The sequence below is a fragment of the Palaemon carinicauda genome, chromosome 34, assembly GCF_036898095.1.
Source record: "Palaemon carinicauda isolate YSFRI2023 chromosome 34, ASM3689809v2, whole genome shotgun sequence".
In the NCBI taxonomy this organism is placed as follows: Eukaryota; Metazoa; Arthropoda; class Malacostraca; order Decapoda; family Palaemonidae; genus Palaemon; species Palaemon carinicauda.
In genome coordinates, this window is record NC_090758.1 from 53,777,787 (window position 1) to 53,787,786 (window position 10,000).

Sequence of the window (10,000 nt, forward strand, 5' to 3'; positions counted from 1 at the left end):
CCACTTTTACCTTCACTCCTTCATTCCACCATTCACTGCCCTTCCTCATGCTGCCTCCAACAACCTTCTTGCCACATACATCACTTGCAATCCCAACAAAATTTTCTTTTGCTAACTTCCACTCCTCCTCTAAATTACCAGTTTCTCTTACTCTCACCTCGTCCATATGCCATTTTCAACCTTTCCTGATATTTACTTTTTACCCCCGGTTTTATTAGCTCTTCAACCCTCACTAGCTCCCTTTTACATCCACCTACTCTATTCCCCCACTCTTTTGCTACAACTAATTTTCCTTCCACCAAAAAATTATCAGACATACTACACAAACTTTATCTACAGCATGAGAGAGAGAGAGAGAGAGAGAGAGAGAGAGAGAGAGAGAGAGAGAGAGAGAGAGAGAGTATATATATATATATATATATATATATATATATATATATATATATATATATATATATATATGTGTGTGTGTGTGTGTGTGTGTAATGTATAAATAATCTTTTTGGGTGTATATGTGTTTTTTTTATTTTTGTATGTTTATATATTGTGAATTTTTCTTTTGAATCTCCTGGAAAAAAAAGTAATCTACAACAGAAACAAAAAAAAAAGTCACTTAAAAAAAGGTTAAAAATATGCTGAAATAAAATCCTCACTTAGAAGGATGATAGAAGAATCTTCCAAAAATCTTCTTCTAGATTCATCTGGATTATAAATTGTCCCCAATTGGGCTAAAGTGATCGCAAATTTTATTTATTAAGTTGTAGAAGTATCAGATGATGATAGATTTTTTTTAGGTGGGCCAGGGCACGAGCCGCCCGTTGAGATACTACAGCTAGAGAGTTATGGGGTCTTTTATTGTGGCCAGACAGTACTACATTGAATCCTTCTCTCTGGTTATGGTTGTTTCCTTTTGCCTACACAGACATCGCATAGTCTGGCTTATTCTTTACAGATTCTCCTCTATCCTCATACACCTGACAACACTGAGATTACCAAACAATTCCTCTTCACCAAAGGGGGTTAACTACTGCATTGTAATTATTCATTGGCTTCTTTCCTCTTAGTAAGGGTAGAAGAGACTCTTCAGCTGTGGTAACCAGCTCTTCTAAGAGAAGGACACTTCAAAATCAAACCATTGCTCTCTATTTTTGGGTAGTGCCATAGTGAAAATACCAACAGCTATCTTTTCTCTCGCTCTCTCTCTCTCCTCTCTCTCTCTCTCTCTCTCTCTCTCTCTCTCTCTCCTCTCTCTCTCTCTCTCTCTCTCTCAAGAACGTTCTTTGAGGGAGCCTTGCTGTATACAACATTAAAATCTTTCTGTTTCTTATTCGATTAATGACGAAATGTTTAGCTGTAGGAATCGACTTCATTTTTCTACTCGTGCTTAAGAGGCTGCTTTCTTACTGCTTTCATTCTCCATGAAACATTAACTTAGTTATGAAGTTTATATACACTTTTATTTCTCTCTCTCTCTCTCTCTCTCTCATCTCTCTCTCCTCTCTCTCTCTCTCTCTCTCTCTCTCTCTCTGTAAGAGTCTGTAGATATATCATGCTTCTCTACTAGGCAATATCTATATCCCTCTCAACCTATGTTGGTAAGATGACCTTACTCCCAAGTATTCGCAGATTCAGCCTGCTAAAATCATCTTTTAGAATTATGTAGCCCTAGAACCCCAATTGCTAGATCCGAGTACCGCTCCTAACTAGCCTACTTCCTTGATTGCTGATGCAGCTCTGATGGCCTACCCAGTGGTCGTCTTCATCTACGGAGAGTCGTTTGAGTGGGATCTTCAAGTCTCTACGACGGATCAGTTCTGGCAGCTTTAGGCAAAGTCATTGTGGTCACTCTCAACTATCGTCTTGGCATTCTGGGTAAACAAGATTCCTCTATATTCTTTGTCAGTTTGAAGGCATATTCTTTGTAAGTAAGGTTGTATAGTCATGGAAAGTAAAGTAGCATATTCTTAGTGAGTAAGGTTGTTTATTATTGGTAAGTAAAGTTATTATATTGGTAAGCAAAGTTGTAATTTTAGTAAGGAAAGTAGTTGTTTTTGGTAATTAAAATTAAAATTTTTGGTAAGTAATGTATTCTTGTATTCTTGTAAGTAAGGTTGAATGTTCTTAGTAAGTAAGGTTATTGACTTGGTAATTGAAATTATAGTTTTCGTAATTGAGGTTGTACATACTTGATAAGTAAGGTTGTTGGATATTCTTTGATAAGTGAAGTTTTATATTCTTAGTAAGTTAGGTTATTGTATATTCTTGGTAAGTAAGGTTGTATATTCTTTGGTGAGTATAATCTAAGCCAGTTAGGTTGTATATTTTTGTTAGTCAAAAAAAAGAGAGAAAAGGAAAATTTTAATCTTGTTAACTCTAAAAGAATTTGTGGTAGCAAGATGAAGAAAACTGGGATATGGTAAAGTCTCCTTTGCTAAACTTCTTCTTGTTTCCTGGAAAGAGAGAAACAGGCAGCGAATCAACAATTGGAAAACACACATGAATAATTCAGTCTGGATACCTCTACAAAAGGCAGACGTAGAAGTAAAAGTGCTTTCCAGACCAAAGGGATAATTATGCCTTTTGCTTTCGAGAAACAAAGTTTTTTTTTTTTGGTGGGGGGGAGGGGGTGGGGGGTTTCAAGGCTGCAAATGGATGCTGCAGTTCAGAATTTTTTTCTTAAGGGAGATTAAAGTTATAGCAAGTTACCAGAAATTGTCATATTACTTTTATGTCGATATGTATAAACATAAAAATATACATTATTTTTTTTTTTACCCGTTTGAATGGTATATCACTGAGCTTAAGTTTGTTATACCAAAGAGTTGCTCCTGGTCTTCCATTAAATACCACCCACTAGCAGCTGTTGTTAAGAATATAATTGAAAGGTTTGTAACATTAATAGGCAAAGAAACAAGATATCACACACGCACACACACACAAACAATCACACACACACAGACACACACAAACAATCACACACACACAGACACACACACACACACACACACACATATATATATATATATATATATATATACACACACACACACATATATATATATATATATATATATATATATATATATATATATATATATATACATATGTATATATTATATATATTATTATATATATATATATATACATATGTATATATATATATAATATATATATATATATATATATATATATATTTATAGAAGCCATATATTATACTCCTCCTACTATCTGAATTCGTTCTACCTCAAGATCAGAGACCCAAGGGGGAATCCATTAAAAGATAATAGCTTCTGGTCGTGCTTGAGAGCCGAACTTGGGCTCAAGAAAATGAGGCTCTATTGACCTAGCAGCTCCTCTTGGCTAAATTACTAAGTCGATGAAACCTCAGTTTATTAGGCCGGGATTGATTCCCCGGCTGATCAGAGGCTACTATCTTAAAGCTTATTTCCCCTTGGGTCTCTGATCCCGTAGTAAAGAGAATGCATATACAATGAGGAGTATAATATATGACTTATATGAATATGAAATAAACGTCTAAATGTGCAAAATTATAATACACATATACAGTATATACCCACATCAATGTTTGAGCTCTTCAAGTCTTACTTAATATACCCCAGGGTTTTACAACGCGAACCCTGACCCAATGGGTCACCCATCCGTAGCTAACTACGGCCTGATGGACCAGTTGGCTGCCTTGCACCGGGTTCAAGAGAACATCGTCCGCTTCGGGGGTGACCCAGGTCAGGTCACGGTCATGGGTCACGGCACGGGAGCCGCCTGCCTCAACTACCTTGTCATATCGCCCGCTGCTACAGGTCAGTCAGTAAGTAAACATTGTTCTCTATGACAAAGGGAAATTTTAACGATTTCAAGATATCCTTAGGTGATTTTACTTGTGGTTGGAGGGATGATGTGTTGTTAATGGGCTTTTTTGTGATATTGCTACGAGATGCATTTGATATCATGACTAGCTCTAATGCTGATAGTATTGCTGCTGCTGATACTGTAATCTAACTAATTCTAATATTACTAGTCCTATACCTAATAATGATAATAATAATAATAATAATAATAATAATAATAATAATAATATTATTATTATTATTATTATTATTTTTATTACTAGCCAAGCTACAACCCTAGTTGGAGAAGCAAGATGCTCTAAGCCCAAGGGCTCCAACAGGGAAAGACAGCTTAGTGAGGAAAGGAAATAAGGTAATAAATAAATGATGAGAGTAAATTAACAATATATGCTAAAATCAGTAATAGCGTCAAAACAGATATGTCCAATATAAACTATTAACAACCTCAAAAACAAATATGTCATATATAAACTATAAAAAGACTCATGTCAGCCTGGTAAACATAAAACATTTGTTCTAACTTTGAACTTTTGAAGTTCTACTGATTCAACTACACGATTAGGAAGATCATTCCACAACTTGGTAACAGCTGGAATAAAACTTCTAGAATACTGTGTAGTATTGAGCCTCATGATGGAGTAGGCCTGGCTATTAGAATTAATGGCCAGCCTAATATTACGAACAGGTTAGAATTGTCCCGGGAGATCTGAATGTAAAGGATGGTCAGAGTTATGAAAAATCTTATGCAACATACATAATGAACTAATTGAACGACGGTGCCAAAGATTAACATATAGATCAGGAATAAGAAATTTAATAGACCATAAGTTTTTTTCCAACAAATTAAGATTAAAATCAGCAGCTGAACACCAGACAGGAGAGCAATACTCAAAACAGGGTAGAATGAAAGAATTAAAACACTTCCTAAGAATAGATTGATCACCGAAAATCTTGAAAGACTTTCTCAATAAGCCAATTTTTTGTGCAATTGAAGGAGACACGTACTTAATGTGTTTCTCAAAAGTAAATTTGCCGTCGAGAATCACACCTAAAATTTTAAAAGTCATACAAATTTAAAGAAACATTATCAATACTGAGATCCGGATGTTGAGGAGCCACTGTCATTGACCTTCTTACAATCATACTTTGAGTTTTGTTAGGATTCAACTTCATACCCCATAATTTGCAACATGCACTGATTTTAGCTAAATCTCTATTAAGGGATTCACCAACCCCAGATCTACATTCAGGGGATGGAATTGAAGCAAAGAGAGTAGCATCATCTGCATATGCAACAAGCTTGTTTTATAGGCCAAACCACATGTCATGTGTATATAGTATGAAAAGTAATGGGCCAAGAACACTACCCTGTGGAACACCGGATATCACATTCCTATACTCACTATGGTGCCCATCAACAACAACTCTTTGAGATCTATTACTTGAAAAATCAATAATAATGCTAAGAAACGACCCACCCACTCCCAACTGTTTGAGTTTGAAAACAAGGGCCTCATGATTGACACGGTCAAAGGCAGCACTAAAATCAAGGCCAATCATACTAACTTCCCGACCTCAATCAAGGGATTTCTGTACAGCTTTGGATTTTGTAAGAAGGGCATCACATGTTCCAAGGCCTTTACGAAAACCAAATTGCAAACTAGGGAGTAGATGATTACCTTCAGCAAACCTATTAAGACGTTTTGCCAGAAGACTTTCAAAAACTTTAGATAATATGGGAGTTATGGAAATTTATCAGTGGGACTTGAGCTACCACAAACACATTTACATAGAGGAGTAACATTGCCAATTCTCCAACAAGTGCTAAAAGCTCCTCTTCTTGCTACATTGAGCTAAATAACAGATAACTTTGGATCTAAGAAATCTGCTGTCTGTATAAAAAACAAAGGAAAAATACCATTTGGGTCTAAACCTCCATAAGTATGAAGGTCCATCAACAGAGCTTTAATCTCACGAGATCGAAAAGCTAAACTAGTTAGTTTAGCCTCAGGAAAACAGGAATGAGGAAGTTCAAGTTTTTCATTACTCTGTTTACTGTCAAAAACATCAGCCTAAAGGGTTGCCTTTTCCTTTGGACAGTGAGTAAAGGAGGTTTAGGCAAAGGAGGAACTGTTGCATCTACACCAAAGAGTGCATTATTAAGGGTAGACCACCATTTAAGTTCCTGAGTTGTATCAGAATGGGTTTCTTTTATGGTTAAATTGTATTCCTTTTCAGTTGAGGCATAAACTCTCTGAGCAAAAGCTCGAAGCTGAGTATAGTTGTCCAGGTCAAATCTGATCTGTTACCCTTCCAAAGAAGATAGGCCTCCTTCTTCTCCAAATAAGCACGTCTACAGTCATCATTGAACCATTATGTTGACTAGATTCTCATTCAAAGGGACAACAGGATCTACACTGCTATATAATTGTGAACAATTCAAGCACAAAAGATAATACAAAATCCCATTCAAGTCTACTTGGGATTTTATATAAATTTTACAAGAGTATGATATATCAGGGACAGGCTGCTCAGTCTTCACTACTAATGAAATTAAGGTAGGATCAGATGTCCCGACTGGAGAACCAACCTTACTAGTTATAACGCCAGGGGAGTCAGTGTATACGAGGTCCAAGCAATTACCAGACCTGTGAGTAGCTTCATTTATGATTTGCTCACAGCCTGATTCAGAGGCAAAGTCTAAAGCTCTTAAGCCATGGCGATCGGTAGGAGAGATAGAACTTAACCACTCCCTATGGTGATCATTATAATCACTAACAAAGACAAAAGAAGCCTTTGTATCATCTTCTTGTATCTTATCCATAATGGTGAGAAGACAATCTAAGATAGAATCATCCATGTGTGGATTTCGGTAGATCGAACACAAATAAAAGTTGCTATGCCTGCCACAAACTTTTATTACCTGAATCTCATGACATCCACATTGATAGCAGGACTTACGAGAAGCAGAGTACTCGGTCCTAATATATACCACCATTCCCCTGGCCTTAGGGTTGGCATCACGTTTCAACATATTGGCTTCTTTAAACCAGTTATAAGGAGCTCAAATGAGTGCCTCATATTAAGAACCAAAGTTTCTGAGCACAAAAGAATATCATACTGTCTGGACGCAACTGTAAGGTCTTGGATATTTGCATGAAGACCACGAATATTGCAATACAGAAGACGACAATGACGATATGTTGGACGTAATGGTCCCGGATTTTGCTCAATGTCTCCCGACAGCATAAGAATTAGTAAAAATAAAAAAGAGACACCATACTTAAAAACTAGATCAACAAGAATTATAACGAAAACAATATGTACAGAATTATAAATAAAGTGATTGATGATACCCATAGACTATTGTAAAAAGTAAAAAAAAATGGTCAACACGGAGGAGCCGATACACCATGCAAGGCTAAATACCCTCCAGGATAGCCACTTCAACTGAAGGGAGGACAGTAAGGATGGTTTGGAGAAGAATAATCAGAAAAAAGAAAAGACAACTTCTTGATAAACCACCAGGCATCCATGGCCTGCCCAAACACACCATTAAAAAAAAACAAAAAAAGAAGAAGAACAAAACAATAATAATAAGATAGAATAGTTTGCCCGAGTGCACCCTCAACCAAGAGAACTCTAACCCAAGACAGTGGAAGACCATGGTACAGAGGCTATGGCACTACCCAAGACTAGAGAACAATGGTTTAATTTTGGAGTGTCCTTCTCCTAGAAGAGCTGCTAACCATAGTTAAAGAGTCTTTTCTACCCTTTCAAAGAGGGAAGTACACTGAAGAAATTGCAGTACAGTAATTAACTCCTTAGTTGAAGTAGTGTATAGTATCTCATTGTTATCAGGTCTATTAGGAAAGATGAGAATATGTAACGAATAGGCCAGACTATACCGCGTAAGTGTAGGCAAAGAAAAAATAAGCTGTTACCAGAGAGAGAGATCCAATGCATTACTGTCTGGCCAGTCAAAGGATCCAATACCCCTCTATTGGTAGTTCCTCAACGGGCCGCTGGTGCCCGGGCCAACCTACTACCTAATAATAGTAATAAGCTGAAGATTTTTACTATCATATTTACTATTATCGTTTATTATTAATAATAATAATAATAATAATAATAATAATAATAATAATAATAATAATAATAATATTATTATTATTATGATTATTATTATTGTTATCATTATTTCTATTGTTATTATTATTATTATTTTTATTATTATTATTATTATTATTATTATTATTTCTGTTGGTATTATTATTATTATTATTATTATTATTATTATCATTATTATTATTATTATTATTATTATTATTATTATTATTATTATTATTATTATTATTATTAGTAAACGTAGCATCTTCACTCTTAAAAAAGATAATCAGGTCAAACAAAATCCTCCATCTATTCCACAAATGTTAATTCCTGAAAGGAAACGTATTTCAAAATCCCATAATGGAAACGAGAGTTAAATAATACATATAATAGAATGACTATATCGTGGAGCATCTCAAGTTTCCTCAAGGGACTTCCTCATTGGATTTAAACTCTCATTTCTGGTTTTGGTTTTGGAGTTGTGAACTTTTAAGGAAAATTGTAGGTTTTGATTAATATTTCTGTTTAATTCGGTTTAAGGGATTTTAGATTTTTTTCTAATATTATTGGAAATTGTATATATATATATATATATATATATATATATATATATATATATATATATATATATATATATATATGTTTATATACAAAAACATATATATATATATATATATATATGTTTATATATAAACATATATATATATATATATATATATATATATATATATATATATATATATATATATACATATATATGTATTTACAAGTATATATATATGTATATATGTATATATAAACATATATATGTGTGTTTGTGTGTGTTTATGTATACATACCTTCCTACTTGATTTCTTGTGATTCTTAATTAAAAAGTCAGATTAAATAAACTTTAATGTCTATATCCCATTCCATTCTATTATCATCAAGAAGAAACACTAATTCAATTTTCTATTATCGTCTTTTTATTTGTTATTGGATATTCCTTTTCACTATTGTTTATTTCCCTTGTTTATAGATATTCTATAATTGGAGTCTTGTTCTTGTACAAAGGCCAAACTACATTTATTTAGATGTTCTTATTTTCCTGTGGGTCTACAAAATTTATTATTGTTTTTACCTTACGAAACGAGTTGGATCATTATTGAGAGAAAAGAGGGATGAAGTTGATATAGTTTATGATATTTATGATCACTGGGGCTTACAGAATCCTTAAATATTTATTCAAACTCACTCACACACACACACACACACACACACACACACACACACATATATATATATATATATATATATATATATATATATATATATATATATATATATATATATATATATATATATATATATATATATATATATATATATATATATATATATATATATATATATATATATATATATATATATATATATATATATATATATATATATATATATATATATATATAAACCATGTGTCTACCAAAAAAGTACCAAAAACATGTAAGTTAACAGCCCATCTATACACGTAACACAATAGAATCCTTCCTACCATAATATCCTTCGGGCAATCCTTTTCCTCTGGTCATAAAGAGCAGGTCTGTTCAAGCGAGCAATCCTGATGTCATGATCTGCACTCAGTCCCTAGGCTTCAGTCGGGGACCCATCTGGACACGCCTTCGATGTAGCCACCCAGCTGGACTGCCCTGTTCCAAACGACCTCTTTCGCCACTATGAAAATCTTCTCCAGTGTCTGAGGAAGAGGCCTCTGCACGACATATTGAAGGTGATTGATTATGTTGTTCTAGATTTAATCTAGAATTATAGGAACTTTTTTTAAGAATTTGGTTATTAATATACTGTCTATTCTAATAAAAAGAACAATTGTACGTAGTAAATATTGTGGTTTTCGGTGATTATTCTGCCCCTGGCAATATGCCACCACAGATACTGTTCAAACACAGCAAATAAGCTACATGGAATGCAAATAGCTAGAAACAATAATGAATTGGAATTTCTTTTTCCTTTTTTCTGTTTCTACC